Source organism: Danio aesculapii, chromosome 8, assembly GCF_903798145.1.
Source record: "Danio aesculapii chromosome 8, fDanAes4.1, whole genome shotgun sequence".
Lineage (NCBI taxonomy): Eukaryota > Metazoa > Chordata > Actinopteri > Cypriniformes > Danionidae > Danio > Danio aesculapii.
The window spans coordinates 22,474,263-22,491,895 of record NC_079442.1 but is presented as its reverse complement, the minus strand read 5'-3'; the positions used below and the strand labels follow the sequence as shown (position 1 = coordinate 22,491,895).

The following is a 17,633-nucleotide window of genomic DNA, read 5'->3' as shown; positions in this document are numbered from 1 at the left end:
AATTTTTAATAGTTGACACATGTAAAGGACTGTATCTTTTTTACATTTTGAAAATCACTCACATGGTCAAGATGATCTGCTGCAGTACAAACCAAGCATCAGAATGGGGAAGAAAGGTGATTTAAGTGACTTTGAATGTGGCATAGTTGTTGGTTGTTGGTGCAAAAAACCACACCAGGTGCCACTCCTGTCAGCTAACAACAGGAATCTGAGGCTACAATTCGCACAGGCTCACTAAAATTGGACAATAGAAGATTGGAAAAACGTTGCCTGGTCTGATGAGTCTCGATTTCTGGTGGCAATTTTACAGGCCACGCAATGGATGAAAACACAATGAAGAGATATAGTACTATGCTCATTATCTGCATTACATGGTTTTTACAGTGATTAAACATCTTCAAGACATGACTTTTTTGTAAGAATTTTTTACAAAATGTAAACTAAAATGAAAGAAAAACAAAATTTTATGGATACCTCTTCATGTACAGGAGTAGAGTTGGCAGAGAAGCTGACTTGCTGTCAAACATCGTTTACTTCACTAAGTCAGTTCAATGGTGAAAGGATTGATCCAATAGGCCTATAGAAAGTTTGCGAAGCAATGTGAAGCAACTGAATCTTGAGAAGCAAATAGCAGCAACTGTGTGATGCTATCAATATGGACCAAAATCTATAAGGAAATTTCCAGTTCCTTGTTGAATCTATGCAATCTTGTTGAATCTAGTAAGGTGTACCTAATGAAGTGGAACACTTTTCAAAAATTGATTACAGGTCGAACATAATAAAAAAAAATTGCTAAATAAAAAAACAAATTGTAAACATTGTACTTTCAAGATTGCAACTTTTTAATTGATGCTGTTATTCGTGTTTCTGTCTGCATCCACATAATTTGCACTGACATAAATAATGAGAATTTATTAGGAGACAGATTCATCCCCACACGCTTCTGTTTTTTGATAAAAAACAAACATATCCTTATTTTTTATTCATAACGTCTTTTATTAATGTAAAATGCAAAGTTTACACAAACACTAGTATAATAATAAAGACTGTCATGAGCATTATTATACTGTATTATATAATATTAACATAAAATGCATATGTTAAACAGAAATATATAACAGACTGTCAAATTGCTTTATTTATGATAAATAATATTTTAATTAGGAATTGTCATGATGCAAGCATTAGTATGTAATTGTGATTATGTTATTCGAAACATTATAAGATAAGGATATCCGTTACTTAGTCAAAACCAGCATGAATTCATTTTCAAATTTTTAATTCCTAAAATTCAATAAAACATGAACATGGATTGTGTGAACATATCACAGCAATGTTTGTAGTTTCAGTAAATAAGCAGTTACAACATTATATGTTCATACTTATGACTATGAGGGTATATGAAACTTTACAACAAAATAGAATTCATAAGATTTCATGTACAATAATTTCTATCTCACACATGCATTTTTCAGAACTATGATTTAATGTGGGTAAAGGGTTTTTTCATGAGCTATTCTTCAAACAGCCTAATCAAATCATTTTATTTCAGTGATGAAAAATATACTGTGGCCTGGAAGTGCAAAACAACATTACAAAGGGTGAAACACTTTAGCTCGAGACAAATTTACATGTTGAAAAACATTCCATGCCACTTCCGGTATGTAGTACGTTCCCTTTCCGTAAGGAATATTTGTTTCGGGACTTGTAAAAGTGTTTTGCGTCTTGTTAATTTTTTTCCTAAAATGTAAATTTGTTTCGTCCTTGGTAAAATCGTTTTTCCTATGTAATTGGGTCTTATGATAGGTAAAAATGTTTTTCAAAATGTAAATTTGTAAATTTGTAAAAATTTGTAAAAATGTAAAGTGTTTCACACTTTGTAATGTTGTTTTGCACTTCCCGGCCACCGTAATAAACACATACATTTATACGATGTATTATTATTTAAGCATCTTCTAGTCTGCCTTGCCGACAGACAAAGCTCTCTACTGCCCTCGTGAGGCAAACCGATATAGCAAGCACTAATCTTTGAAACCCTAAGCAGTATAAAAAATAAACTGTAAAAGTAAACATGCAAAAACTGAATTAATTAAGATATCATATCTTATTATAACATGTCTTAATTTGGATCTTAAAATACAAACCAAACATCAACAGATTTGCATTTAAACTGAATACAATCATGCATTGCAGGTTTTGTCGTTAAACATAAGCTAACCTAAAAAAATTATGATTCACTGTAAACATATCCCTTAATTAACAGAGCCATGGATTCATGGATGTTTTCTGTTTATCTATGCTTTCAAACTATTATGGGACCTTGATCTGCTGAGAAACGTTTATGATGACTTTTACTCACATTTTTAGTGTTTAAAATAGGGTTGCACAATATTGGAAAATGAAATATTGCAATATTTTATTTTTCTTCAATAAATATTCACAAGATAGATAATAAAGCACTATTTTATGGTTTTCTAATGAGTCGAATAGTATTCAGTATGCTGAAACGATATATTGTGCAGCCCTAGTTTGAAACTGTACATTGTCTGGTTGTAAATTAGGGCACAAAAACCAGCTAATGAGCTGCCAGTACCTTTGCTGTATTTTTGGGAATTTATAGCTAATATTTCTCATTCAATATATTGTTTCAGACTTCTAAAGATGACAAAAAAGTCTAATAGTATTCAGCTACAGAAATTAATCACAATGAGACAATTTGTCCTAATTCTAGTCCAAATACCAACAAATTCTTAGATCAAGTAAAAAATATTGTTTTGTTTCCAACTTCATTAAAAATAAGTCAAAATTAAGAGTTTTTCCTTAAAACAAGCAAAATATCTGCCAGTGGGATAAGTAAAATGATATTTTGTTAATAAAATATAATACATTTTATGTCATTTGATTTAATAAATTCAAAATATTTTTGTTGATAAACTGGACTAGAAACAAAACAAAGATTATATTGTTTATTGTTGCATAAATCATATAAATTCTATAAAAATACAATAATTAAAAACAATTCTGTAGCTCCTGGTCAACTATTGACCAGCAAACTAATCGACTTAACATTGCATATCTTACGATGTGATTACTGCAGATACATTGGGCAACCCTAGTGAAACTGTACATCATCTGGTTGTAAATTAGGGCACGAAAATCAGCTAATGCGCTGAAAGTACCTTTTCTGTAGTTTTGGGGATTTATCTCTAATATTTCTCATTCAATATATTGTTTCAGACTTCTAAAAATGACAGAGAATGTCACTTTGTTAACGTGTAGAGTTAATATTTCAAGAAAAGCCGAAAACACCCTTGAATCACAAGCTACTGGCAACTGTTAAATAACAGATATTATTGTTCCACCTTCAGGAAAAAAAAAAAAAAACTTTAACAGATAAACAGAAATCGAACAGCATTTAATCTCCAATTGTTCCTGTAAACATTGATTTGAACAGTCTAACTGTCATATTCGGTACACACAGGGGCGGATTTTGTGATTTTGGGGCCCAAAGCAATTCCAGCCATGTGGCCAAAGTCCTGAAATACACCCTTTCTTCTTTTATTTAATTTTTATTTATATTGCAGTTTTTTTTATATATCACTCAATCATCTTTTTAACATATTAAATCAATGCAATCTCTACATTTTAAGTGATCACATTTCTTAAAATGAATTTACAAATAAAAAATAATAAATATATGTATTCTTATAAATTTGACTGCTGGACTGCTTCATGATGGATGTTTTATTTGGTAATATTATTATTATTATTATAACAATACATTATTATAATAATATTATAATTAATTGTATACTAAATAATATTTAATTACGTTAAAGAATTTTAAACATTCAATTACGTGTTATTGTATTTGTTTAACTCTTGATGTTATATATAGCTTATATATAGTATATATTTAGTAGATATATAGTATATATAGTATAAATTGATGTTATATATAGTTTATAGGTATAATTTATACTTCTAGATATTTATTTGGGGGCCCCCAGATTTCCTGGGGCTCTAAGCGGCCGCTTACCTTCCTTATTGGATAAATCCGCACCTGGGTACACATACGCAGCTGTTCTATGTCTTATCAAAATCTAATCAGCATATTACATGGTGGCAACTCAATGCATTTAGACGTGGTTAAGGCGTGATCTGCTAAAGTTCAAACAGATCATTAGAATGAGGAAGAAAGGTAAAAGTGACTTTGAACATAGCGTGGTTTTTGTTGTGAGAAGAGCTGGTATTTTATTTCTGGGAACGCAGATAACCACTTGTTTCAACAGAGGTCTGCAGAAGAGCATCTGTGAACACGCAGCATGCATTGCAAACCTTAAAAAAAAAGAGAGCACATTGGTGACAATCCTGTCAGATAACACAGGATTATTAAAAATAATTTGAAAAAGGTGCTCTATTTATCTTTATAACTCATACCTGTATCCTGCACTTGCTGCTATTGCACTGCTGGTTAGACCTAAACTGCATTTCGTTGCCTTGTACTTGTACATGTGTAATGACAATAAAGTTGAATCTAATCTAATCTAAAAATTTAGCCTTTAGGTTTTGTCAAGTTGAGCTTTATCATCATTCTGCTATATATGTGGACATAGAGTGGAATGAAATATATATTGTGTCTTGCAGGAATGGTGGTACATAAATAAACATAAACATAAATACGAACACAACACTGAACGTAAGAGCCATTTTAAACCTAACATATATCCTATAGCTGGATCGATAATTTAACTATACTACTAACTATACTGTATAGCCTTTTATAAATACTTAACTATACACATAACCTAAGGCAGACTTCAAGTACTATTACATAAGACAGAAAAATATTGTGCAAGAGGTATTTAAGGGTGAAGAAAACAAGTAATGCAACATGAATGTGTGGGGCATTCACAAGTAAACGTTGTTTTCCTTACTGAGTCCTTGTAAGATGAAGTTTAAAGGTTCAAGACACCCTGGAGTACTTTTTTGAAATTTGAACAGATTTGTGTATGTTGAGCATCAGTTAAAACAACGTTAGCACCTGTTAGCTTTAATTGTGGGAAGAGCTAGGTAATTTTGAGCATTTATCAGCTAATTTCATCTTTCTGGTTTAAAATCAGTGCTGTAGTGTGAATCTGCTAGTGGAGTGATGGCATGTCGGTTTCATTATTATTTATAGCGAAGTTTTCTTATCCTATGAGAAGACTGTGCTTCTTAAATAGTTCCGAGAGCACATGCCTTCCGAAGGTAAGGCAGAGCTGCCAAACTGTGAGACCCAGTGAACGGGTGACACCGCGTCCACACATAGCATGAGTCGTATGGGTTTGTTGCATGGTTTTCGCCGCGATGGTGTCAGGGCCGATACAGCAAAGCTGTTGGTCTGCAGCAAGCATTTTTGTAGAGAGAGCTGTATGAGATTTGGAGAATGGCGGACTTTGTCTTTAATCAGTTGAGTTTGTTACCATTCAGACACATCGCCTATATCTGTGCTGCTGTGTTCGTCTATGTTTAAAATCCTCCAGATTACCAGCATGGCTAATGGTTGAAATAGACAGGCCAAGAGACCTGCTGCACTGCTAGTGCTATCCACTTGTGTCTGCATTCAGACCTGGGGATTCAGGAAGAGAGAAATCCTCCTCATTTATAGTGTTTATATAAACACGATTACCTTTATAATGATAAAACAAATTGTGGTTAAGTGTATATGAAATTACGCATAACAATTGTAGCAGGGCATTAAATTACTTACTGTTTATTTCTTTGCATTTTAACTTTGTAAACTAAAAAATCATGGGTCTCCTTATGGTTTGTGTCTCATTTTGTGAGCCAACTGTCAACAGTTGTTCACTCCCCCCTGCCAGCCACGCCCATCTGAGAGAATTTTTGAAAGAAATTCTTAGACTTGAACCAAAAGAGGAAGTTTCATAGCCCTTTAAGTAAAGTGGCTAGTGCATAAGTGTTTCTACAGGTTTGTCAAACCCCACTCACCTGTGTGAAGCACTCTCAGAAATGCACAATGCTTTTCAAGAGATGTGGAGTGATTGTAAGAAAGTGTCTGGGGTAAATATGCAAACTGTTGTAAGTGTCTGTCAAAATGTCAGAAAGTTGAAAGAGTGTGTTTTCTACAGGTGGTTTGTCAAGCTCACTCACCTGTGTGAGGCACACTTAGAATTGCATAATGTTTTGAGGTTTTTGTGTGGTGTGGTGGGGGTTTCAGGAGCTGGGACTGTGGATAATATTTCAAAGGTAGGTAAGGTGATTGTAGTTGAGGGTTCTAACAGCTTGTGGAAAGAAACTGATGAGTATTGTGACATTCAGATGGTAGGGTTAGATTTTAACGCATTTAACATGAAACAATGGTTCCATTCTATCCTCTACTAACAGTACAGACGGGTGGTGGAATGATTGTGAAAGATATTTTCTTGACACGCTTTGGATGCCAATCATTTGAGCATTGTTGTTGATCATGTCCATCCCTTTATGACCACTATCATGGATGGTGCATAATTCTAGCTGGATAATATGATGTCACAAATATCCAATCTTCTCAGCCTGGTTTTTGAAGATGAGAGTGAGTTCGCTAAACTCAAATGACCTCCATAGTCACCAGATCTTTCATCAGACCTCTGAGATGTGCTGAACCTGGAGATTCCAACCATGGATGTGCAGTCGTTAAATCTACAGCAACCTATACATGATGTTGTCATGTCAATATAGACTAAATCTCTGAGGAACATTTTAGCACCTTCTTAAATTTACACCAAAGCAGCTGAACTAGCTGAGCTTAGTTTATTGTTTTTAAGGACATACATTACATTATAAGATTCATTTTATTTCATTGAGTTATTTCATAATACTTTAAAGTTAACCATTAGCTTGCAGTAATCAGTAATGGGTGTTAACTGTATCTAAAGTACATCTCTAGGAGGTCAAAACGTCCTCCAGGTCATGAGACTTGATTATGTAAATTAACTAATTGATAAATCAGAAAACAACTCAGATACAAGGACACAGACAATGTGATGTTTTTTTTTGGAATGTTTATGTAAGTTTTCAACACTGTGTCCAAGGCCAATATGTTTTATCTATCATTGTTCCGTCTTACAGAAATGTAAAAACAGGGTGTTTATGAAAGTTCAGCACAGAGACAGGAAGCTTCAAAGTTTGATCTCAGCAGGAAAAAAGTGCTGACTCTGAAACAGCTGTGCACTGCTGCACAAACAAAATATAAAGGACGTTAAAAGGAGCATGCAAATACATGCACATTAATCAATGATTTATTAAAAGTTAATGCTTTAATAACCACGTACACAGCCCTTTCATACTTAATTGCTTGTAATTTCTTTTCAATGTTGCACCCTAACCCCCCCCCCCCCCCCCCTTTTCAGTTCTCTGGGGAAACAGAAGTCTGGAATGCAGTGAAATTTAACCGTTTGCTGCCTGGGGACCTTTGGTAAAAACAAAACTATATTTTGCTGTTAATTATTACTTTTCCATATAAAAGACACAGACAAAGAAATTAAAAAGGTGGAAAATTAAATACAAGTTAAATAAAATAAAATAAAAGCAGACTTTGGCAGCGATACATAACTAATCCACTTAAACTTTCAGCTTTTTTCCAGCTCAAAGCTTTAACTTTTCCATTTAAAACACATTACGGAAGTTACTGATATATGCTGATGCGTGTAACTTCTGTGTTGAATACGTGAGTTATTAAAGTTTTCGAAACAAGGACAGAGGGACCTTTGCCCCGCTTTTAGTCAGGAAAAACAAGAGGAGTATAAATAGGAGGAGCCATGTGAGAGGAGAGTTGTTTTTGTCAAGAACCAGCTCTGAAAGTATCGCTGAAGACCCTCAAAGAAAACAAGTAAGTGTACTTTACAGCTATGACACATTGGTAAAACATCAGTAAAACACATTCATTAATAACTACCTAGCACATCACTTGCATATTACCTAAATATTGCTAATAATGTGCATATTAGAACAGTTTTTCTGCATGATCATATTCTAAATCCTTTAATTACAACAACTATTACCTTTTCCCAGTAAACAGTAATTATAGTAAGCAGTACATGTAGAACTTTAAGTTAATAGTGAAGTTGTGCTCCCAATCTTAAGTGTTTTATTTTTCTTGTTTTCAGATTTATTGTAAGATCATCTAGTTATGCTTTATTAAAATATATAGTTTTCTGTTTCGATGCTTGATGTTTTAAAATGCTTCTGTGTGGGTGTTAATGCATTATCTATAATCATATGTACTATAGTTAGGTAATTACGTAGGTTTGAATGCATTATCTGCAGCAGTGTGGCTCTGATAACTCCTGTTGTAAATTTACATTACCTGGGTGGACTATGGATCTTGACCCAGTCTCGCTTTCATTGATTTTGATAAGCACATTTGGGTTAATTACCATAATTACAGGTATTTATTAGTCTAACAGTCATGTACATGAACGTTATATCGCTAATATAGAAAGGATACGATTAGATAAACAAACGATTATAGTGCACAGCTGCATATCTATTTTATAATTATATAAGTTATTCTATATCAGTTTAATTTAAGAAAATATGAAATACAAATGTTATTAAAATAAAAAAATATTTTCTGTAAAATTTTTATTTTTTTTAAAATATTTCCTAAGTGCTGTTTAAAAAAGAGAAGATTATTTCAAACCATATTTAAGCATAATAGTTTAATTTCTAATAGCCAATTTCTTTTGTCTTTGTCATAAAGACAGTATATAATATTTTTCTAGTTGTGCTGTAAGATACCAGAATTCAGCTTAAAGTGCAATTTTAAAGGCTTAATGTTACTAGGTTACTAGGAACGTTACATTAATTAGGCATCGCAAGTCACTTGAAAACAGTGTTTTTTTCATTATATATCATATCATTAAAAAAAAAATTAAGGGGGCTAATAAATTTGACCTTAATATTTGTTTTAAAATTGTAAAAAATAGTATAGGAAATATTGTCCTTACTCCATTAAACATCACTTGGGAAATGTTTGGAGGAAAAAAAAAGAGAAAAACTTACAGGAGCACAGTTCCACACAATTTATTCACGTTGTCCCAACACAAATCAATTAAGTTAACTTAGCAGATTTAACAAATTTATGTGGATTGAACATAAACAAATTAAGTTGTCCCAATGACATCTCAAGAATTGTGTTGTTTCAGCTCATTTTAAATAGTAAAGCCCAAGACAATTTTTTTGAGTAAGGGCTTATAATTTCTTTAAAAAAAACTTAAGGGAGCTTATAATTTTGACCTTAATATTTGTTGAAAAAATTGTAACTAAGACTTTCTTCAGAATAAAAAAAAATATTATAGGAAATACTGTGAAAAAATAAAATGATAAATGGCAATAAAAATGTAAATCAGTCATTAAATATGCTAATTAATATATCTAAAACATGACAATAAGAAACATTACATAATTCATTCATTCATTTTCTTTTCAGCTTAGTCCTTTTATTAATCTGGGGTCGCCACAGCGGAATCAACCGCCAACTTATCCAGCATATGTTTTACGTAGCGGATGCCCTTCCAGCTGCAACCCATCACTGGGAAACATCCATACACACTCATTCACACACATGGACAATTTAGCTCAACCAATTCACCTGTACCGCATGTCTTTGGACTTGTGTGAAACCGGAGCACCCGGAAGAATCCCACGCGAACACAGGGAGAACATGCAAACTCCACACAGAAACGCCAACTGACCCAGCCGAGGCTCAAACCAGCGACCTTCCCAACGTGCTACCCACTGCGCCACCACCTGTCTGCGCCTGTCTGCTCTGAAAAAAATTAAATAATGTTGTTTTTTGAGGTCTAAACAGTTGATCTTGTGTTTAGGTTAGTAGGTCCGTTGTTTGGAGTCATGTGGAAGGCACTCAGCCTTACCTTGGCTCTCTGCCTGCTGGTGGGCTGCAGTGCAGAGAGCGAAACAGAAGGAGCCCGCTGTAAACTTCCTCCCGAGTGGAAGGTTGGGGATGTGGAGCCCATGAAGAACGCTCTTGGACAAGTGACAGTAGTGGCTTACCTCCAGGCCAGCTGATTGTTCTGTCTGGAGCAAGCATCAAAAGTCAGTGCAGACATTTAATTGATATTCAAACTTTAATAAGGTTCAAACCCTACATTCTTAAACTCTCTGTACCGTTTACACAAGGCGTATTGATCTAATCTCGCTTGTTGAATGTTCTTCTTCAAGGCTTAATGACTTGCTCCTGAAGCTGGAGAACCAGGGTTATCCAAATATAGCCTACATGGTGGTAAACAACCGTGAGGAAAGGTCCCAGCGGTTGCACCACCTGCTTCAAGAAAGGCTGTTGAACATCACCCTCTATGCCCAAGATCTCAGCCAGCCGGACGTCTGGCAGGCAGTAAATGCTGAGAAGGATGACATTTTGGTCTATGACAGGTTTGGCTTATCCAGTTGAATTCACCCAACATGAATGTATAACTTTATCAATATGCCACTAAATATCTTTGTCTACCAGGTGTGGCCGACTCACTTACCATCTTCACTTCCCTACACCATCCTGAGCCACCCACATGTGGAGGAGGCTATAAAACATACCTACTGTGATCGTATTTGTGGAGAGTGCAGCCTGGAGGTAACCATCACCTATATGTAATGTTAAAAGCTAACGGTTGTTTTTGTGATGCTCCACATATTAGCGGTTTATTTTTTAAAAAATATATTCAAGTATTAAATGTTTTAATTACTGTGGTGCATAAAAAATAATATCAAAACATTTTAATTTCACAAAAGAGATATTGCAGTGTTTTAACCTAAACTAAGAATTTAAGCTGCTTTGTAGAAGCTATATGAAATAATAATGCGATTAGTTTCATTTACTCACTGGTGGTACTCACTATTAGGTAGCTGTCAAGACCGCAAAAGCACAAAGGTACAATAAAAGAATATAATTTGCGAATTATCTGATGCACACGAGAACGTCTTCTCGTTTGCGCATGCGCAGGTCATTGAGTACACTCCACACCATATAAGGAAAAGAAGGCGGTAAGGAAGTGGCTCGTTTGAGATGAGGTTGAGTTCCAGTCAATAATGTCACGTTGACCACACGATGTCGCCATGCTACAACAAGACTATTTTGTGTCAATCATTTCAACACAGAATAAACTTAATTAAAGATAACAAAAAGCAAACAATTAATGTATCATTATAAAAAAGTTCATAGTTGAACGAAGGAGGAATTTGTTGAATATAATACACACTATAACAATACAGAAAATATATAGTGAGGTGAGAAAAAAGAGATGGAAGGATGAGGGAAATCAATCTCACACTGGTTGCCTGATCCTCAACTGGCTGAAATATCCCCACTCGGGGTTGTGACAGCATTGGAGAATCTTTCATTCCCCCATCTCCTAATGATGGCCAACGTGTTCCCTCACTCTCCCTGCTCCATCATGCCAGACAGCAACTGGCTTCAGCCTCTGACTGACCTGAGGTGACCCCTCAGCCCCCTTTGAGCCTTAATTTGCTCCATACTACATACTAACCTCCAACCAGAGTAGTCCAAGTCTCCAACTAAGCATGTAACTGCCACAGCTGTCCCCAGTGCTTCTACGGAGTTCATGCTGGTGGTAAGAATGCAACCAGAAAAAATGGTCTCAGGGAAATTAGTTCTTGAGGAACCAGGCTTACTGATTAGTTTTATGAGTTCTACCTAGTGTGAAACCCACTCTGGTGTGTCACAGCACTTAGAAAAGTTTAAGAAATAATTTATTATTATTTTTTATATAACAAAAAGGCACAGACAACGAAACATTCTGAAAGTGCATGCTGTACTTTCAAACGTTCAATTTTTGGTCGTCTTATTACAGAGTTCAGCGCAACTTGAAGACTGTAAGAAAGCCACGGAAGAAGTGAATAAACCAGTTGAGGAAGAACCTCGTCAAGATCATGGTCATCATGGACATGGTCATCACGAGCATCAAGGAGAGGCAGAGAGGCACAGACATGGCCACCATCATCCCCACCACCACCATCACCACCAAGGCCAACAACAGGTTGATGTGGACCAGCAGGTCCTGTCCCAGGTTGACTTTGGTCAGGTGGCTGTTGAACCACCAATGATGAAACGGCCTTGAGCGAAGCACAGCAGGTGAAAAGTGCAGTACAGCTGACAGCAGGGGGCAGATTCCCCTGTGGCCAGCTGATGCTGACACTGACGACAGCTCTTCGACGGAGAGGGCAATGGGCGCGTGGCAGGTCTCTGACACTGTGAGGAGCCTCTTCCGGCCTCCTGACCCTGACAGGGCCTGAAGGAGCAGGACAACCACATCAAGGAGACCTGACAGTGACGTCCCGCCCCTCCGGCCGAATGAGAGCAGTCGCAACCAACCTGAGTCTGACCAGCAGGGGACGCCACTTGAGGGTGACGAAAGAAGTAAACAGGGAGCGATCAATGATATCAGCATGTAAACATCATGTCACTGCTGGGTAACACTCAAGGTGAAACTTACCAACTAGTATTTACACCTCAGCGTGAGGCAGCACTGGACTTTAGCATCCCGATTTGCAAATTAGTTCTTGTTTAAAGCAAAATAATCAATTCAGGAACATCAAAATAAAACAGTTGTCAATTTGACAATTACAAAGAAACGGCAAGTAACACATTGGATACATTTATAAGTAATGTCTTGTAAAACATACACATAATTTCTCCAAAATAATCATTAATTTGATATTTTATCTGGTTAAATCTGACTTTAACTGGTCCAGTGTCTGCATTTTTACCTGAGAGTGTGTTCGGTTCATCATGTTAGTGTCTTTTCACCTCTAAACGCTTTATGTGGTCTTTATGAAGGCAGGTGCAGAAACTATGCACTAGTGGTGCCTGTCTGATGTTTGGCCATACAGAGCAGAGGGCAAAGGTCATGTAACATCCTGTAACCCTTGCTATACACAATCAAAATTATGATGTATTAAAATCTTTTTTTTTTTTAAGTTCTAGTTTTCAGAAAGATGTTTTTATTGTGTGGAGAAGCAGTAGAAGTGGTTAAGTAGGTGGAAAGTTTCTTTTTTTTAAAAGACCAAACACTTTTTAATCACTTTATTGGGATCAGTTTCTGTTTTTTACTAGTTACTAGTATGTCTGTTGTTTTTGGTATGTCTTACTTGGCATTACAATAAAAACAATGTTAATGGATTATAGGGAAATGCAACAAAACCTGTATCTTGTACTACATATTTTTTTAGAGATTGAGTCTGAATCCAAGGGAGTAACGGGAAGATGGGGTTTGTTGTTTTTGTTTTATGATAGACGGTTTGAAACATTTTTATACTTAATGAAGGTTTTTCTGGTAAAATCTTGTATCACCAGGAAGACCCGAGAAACTGTATGGAATGTTTGCTGTGGTATAAATGAATGTGAATCGTATGTGAATTGAAAGATGGAAAATATGTTACTCAGATAAACTCAATTAAAGTAAAAAAATAAAAATAAAAAAAGTAACAAATTTGTACTTGGATTTGTATCTCACATATGTGGATCATATACCGGAAATTTTTATTAATAAAAATGTAAAATAATATTAAAATAATTATACTGAATGAATTTAACCATTTTAATTAGATTCATTCACTTAATGTTATGGTGATTTATTATTATATTTAACAAATATTATATATATATATATATACACACACACACACACACACACACATTTTAGATACATTTTCTTTGTTAGGGTATTTGATATCAATTAAGTTAAAACATAAATAATGAGTTTGTACATTTTATTTTAATTGATTGTCTATCAGGGTATCCGCAGAGTCTTAAGAAGTTTTAAAATGTCTTAAATTCCAAAAGTACAATTTTTGCCCTAAAAAGTCTTAAATTCACAGAAATATTATCTTGTAGGTCTTAAATCATTTTAAACATGTTTCAATTTTCCTTTGCTAATCCGTTCCCTGGTACTGGGTTGCGGCTTGAAGGGCATCTCCTGCATAAAACATATGCCAGGGTAGTTGGCGATTCATTCCGCTGTGGCAACCCCTGATAAATCATGGACTAAGCTGAAGGAAAGTGAATGAATGAAAAGCTACTCAATCGATCCAACACACACATCCAATCACCAACAATACATCTCAATAAAACTCAATAAAATAAAAGTCAATACAATAAGTCTGTTGTGCATGCATTTAGTTTTTTAACAGTTTTGTATACAGCTAGGGTCTGCTTGTTTTGACAGATATTCAAATATAAGAAATATCAAATAACTAACTAATAAAATTAATTAACAAATTAATTATAAAATAACTAACTAACTAGAATTAATTGTTTGATTGGGCAAAGTAAATATTTTCTGCTTGGCCATTTAAAAAATCCTTTGCTTTTAGTTCTATGTAAGTCTGAATTTTCCTTCTTCATGGTCTTAAAAAGCTCAATTTGACTTGGTGAAACATGCAGAAACCCTGTCTATAAATCTGTTAATTCATTCATTCATTCATTTTCTTTTCGGTCTAGTCCTTATATTTATCTGGGGTCGCCACAGCGAAATGAACCACCAACTTATCCAGCATATGTTTTACGCAGTGGATGCCCTTCCAGCTGCAACCCATCACTGGGAAATCTGTTAAATTTATAATTCATAAAATAATTTGTTTTATTACATATTTAAGAAATTAAATTACTTGTTAATTATCTAATTACTAATTACATAAATAAATCATGAAAACCTCAAATTTCAGGTTCTAAATTAATCGATTCAGACTTATTTAAATGCATCGTTCTGTAACTGACCGACAGATGGAGCGCGCGCTCTGATTTCCCTTTCGTCCACGTTGCTCGCTTTCCCTTTGAGAGCCTCTACAGCATTTTTCTCCCAGACCTGGAATCATTCGCTGTCTGCAGTTTTTCCTTTTAGGTCCAGAGGTGTCTCTGCCCACGAACTCCAGCTCTGTCTCCTGGCAGAAAACGTAGGTAGAGAGAGAGAAAGAGGAGGAGAGATTTTTTTCACAGAGAACAAATAGTTTTCATAGCATTACTTGCAGTATTAATAGAAAAACAGCATGAGCCTCAGTTGAAGACAAGAAGTTTCTATGTGGGAGCTTTTATATTAATCTAAATCAACACAACAAAATGTATAATGCCTGTAGTTTTGACATAATATCCATTCAGTTTTTATCAACACCTAGGAAAAAGGATAGATGTGTGTGGATACAATGGCTTGAAAATATCTTTACCATTGTTTCAATATAGCACTGCAATAAATACGTTTTTTTGACGCATTTTCCCAGGTAGAAACGACTAAACATTGTTTAGATGTGGTTACTTGATTACTTGAGATTTATTTCATGAAGACATTTGAGCCCTGTTTAAAAAAAAAGAAAGAAGTATCAAGTGTTTATAGTTGTACTTAAAATGTATGACAGTCAGAAAAAAATATGAAAGGCTAAGTTCAAAAATTAAAAAACAAGGTTATTTTTCTGACCTCACAGGCAGATTTGTTCTTGTTTTAAGCGTAGCCTTCTTAGTTTTCCAGGAAACATGACTTTAGGCTGTGATTTACGCCAATTTTCTGTTGAAAACAAAAATAGCTAAATGTGGCATAAAGGAAACTGCTTTAAAAAGATAGTTCACCCAAAACTAGACATTTTGTCTTTGTTTACCCTTTACTTGTTACAACTCTTTATGAGTTTCTTTCCTCAGTTAACAGAAAACAGAAAATCTATATTCAAGAAATCTGGAAACATATGACCATTGACTTCCATAGTGGAAGGTGAGTACATCTTAATTTTTAGGTGAACTATCCCTTTAAACTGGTTATATTTCTAGTTTAAGCTGGTCTCGCAACAGTCCGAGCAGCTAAAGGAATTACTACGATATTTACATATTTTAATGAGAAACAAGTCTAAACACTGAGGAAAGGTGTCATTTTGTGTTATTATTTAACAAAAGCATACTTTATACTTCATGTGGTTGTGCTCTTAAAGTATTGTTTACCCAGAAATGAAACTTTTCTCACTGTTGGGAAGATTGTGGCCCTGGACTGCACTCCTCAACATGAGACCACACCCTCTCCAATCCTGTTCATTCCCCTATTAGTCTCAAGCTCCACTAACCAATCAGCTCCATCTTGCTGCCTATATTAACTGCGCCCGTGCCCATATTTGCCCTTTTCTCCTGTGTGTGGTAATGATGTGCAGCAGACTGAGCTTGTTCCTTATGTACAGTTGAAGTAAGAATTATTAGCCCCCCTTTGAATTAAAAAATTTTTTTTTGAATATTTCCTAAATGATGTTTAACAGAGCAAGGACATTTTCACAGTATGTCTGATAATATTTTTTCTTCTATTTTTTCTTTTGTTTTGTTTTTTTGTTGTCTAGAATAAAAGCAGTTTTCAATTTTTTAAAAACATTTTAAGGTCAATATTATTAGCCCCTTTAAGCTTTTTTTTCCCGATAGTCTCCAGAACAAACCATCATTATACAATAACTTGCTTAATTACCCTATCCTGCCTAGTTAACCCAATTAACCTAGTTAAGCCTTTAAATGTCACTTTAAGCTGTATAGAAGTGTCTTGAAAAATATCTAGTCAAATATTATTTACTGTCATCATGGCAAAGGTAAAATAAATCAGTTATTAGAAATGAGTTATTAAAACTATTATGTTTAGAAATGTGTTGGAAAAAATCTCCCTTTCACTCACTATGTACCCTGTCTTGAGTGCTTACATACCTTTAGAGCAGGGGTGTCCAAACTCGGTCCTGGAGGGCCGGTGTCCTGCAGATTTTAGCTCCAACTTGCCTCAACACACCTGCACGGATGTTTCTAGAAAGCCTAGTAAGTGCTTGATTAGCTAGCCCAGGTGTGTCTGATTGGGGTTGGAACTAAACTTTGCAGGACACCGGCCCTCCAGGACCGAGCTTGGACATGCCTGCTTTAGAGTGTCCTTTTTCTGTTGAACACTAAAGAAGATATTTTGAAAAATGTCCTGTAACCATGGACTTCCATATAATAAATGAATACACAGTCAATAGTTACACAGCATCATTGAAAATAACTTCTTTTGTCTTAAACAGCAGAGAGAAACTCAAACAGGTTTGGATCAAGTGGAGATTGAGCAAATAATGTAATGTAATGTGTATTTTTTGCAATTTTCATTCCCTTCCCCCTGATATTGCTCTTATCGTTCTGGCGTAGATTCTACTATTTTTCCTTTTTGTAATGATTAAAAAAATGTCTATTAACTTTTCAACAAAACTCATATTCAGATTTTAATTTATCGGCTTTAAAAAAAGAAATGATTATCTTTATCAGTCCAAATTTTGATTTGAACAATGCTGTTGTGTTTGGGTGGCTATCTAGATAGGTGCCAAACTCGATTCCTGGAGGGCCGCAGCTCTGCACAGTTTTGTTCCAACTCTAATAAACAGAGGTGATTAACTAATTAAGTGCTTCAGGCTTGTTTTAAACCTCCAGGTAAGCATATTGAAGCAGGGTTGGAACTAAACTGTGCAGGGCTGTGGCCCTCCAGGAACTGAGTTTGACACCCCTGATCTAGATAATTTCTCAAAAATACATTGTACTATAATAGGTATGTCCAACGCAATCTCTTTTAGCAAGCTCTTTTATGCCCTTC

At 35.1% G+C, this 17,633-nt stretch overlaps 1 pseudogene; it reads left to right on the top strand.

Moving 5' to 3' along the window:
* The window catches only part of LOC130233397 (selenoprotein Pa-like), a 234,583-nt pseudogene extending 221,367 nt beyond the window's left edge, over positions 1 to 13,216 (top strand).
* The last annotated feature ends 4,417 nt before the right edge of the window (positions 13,217 to 17,633 follow it).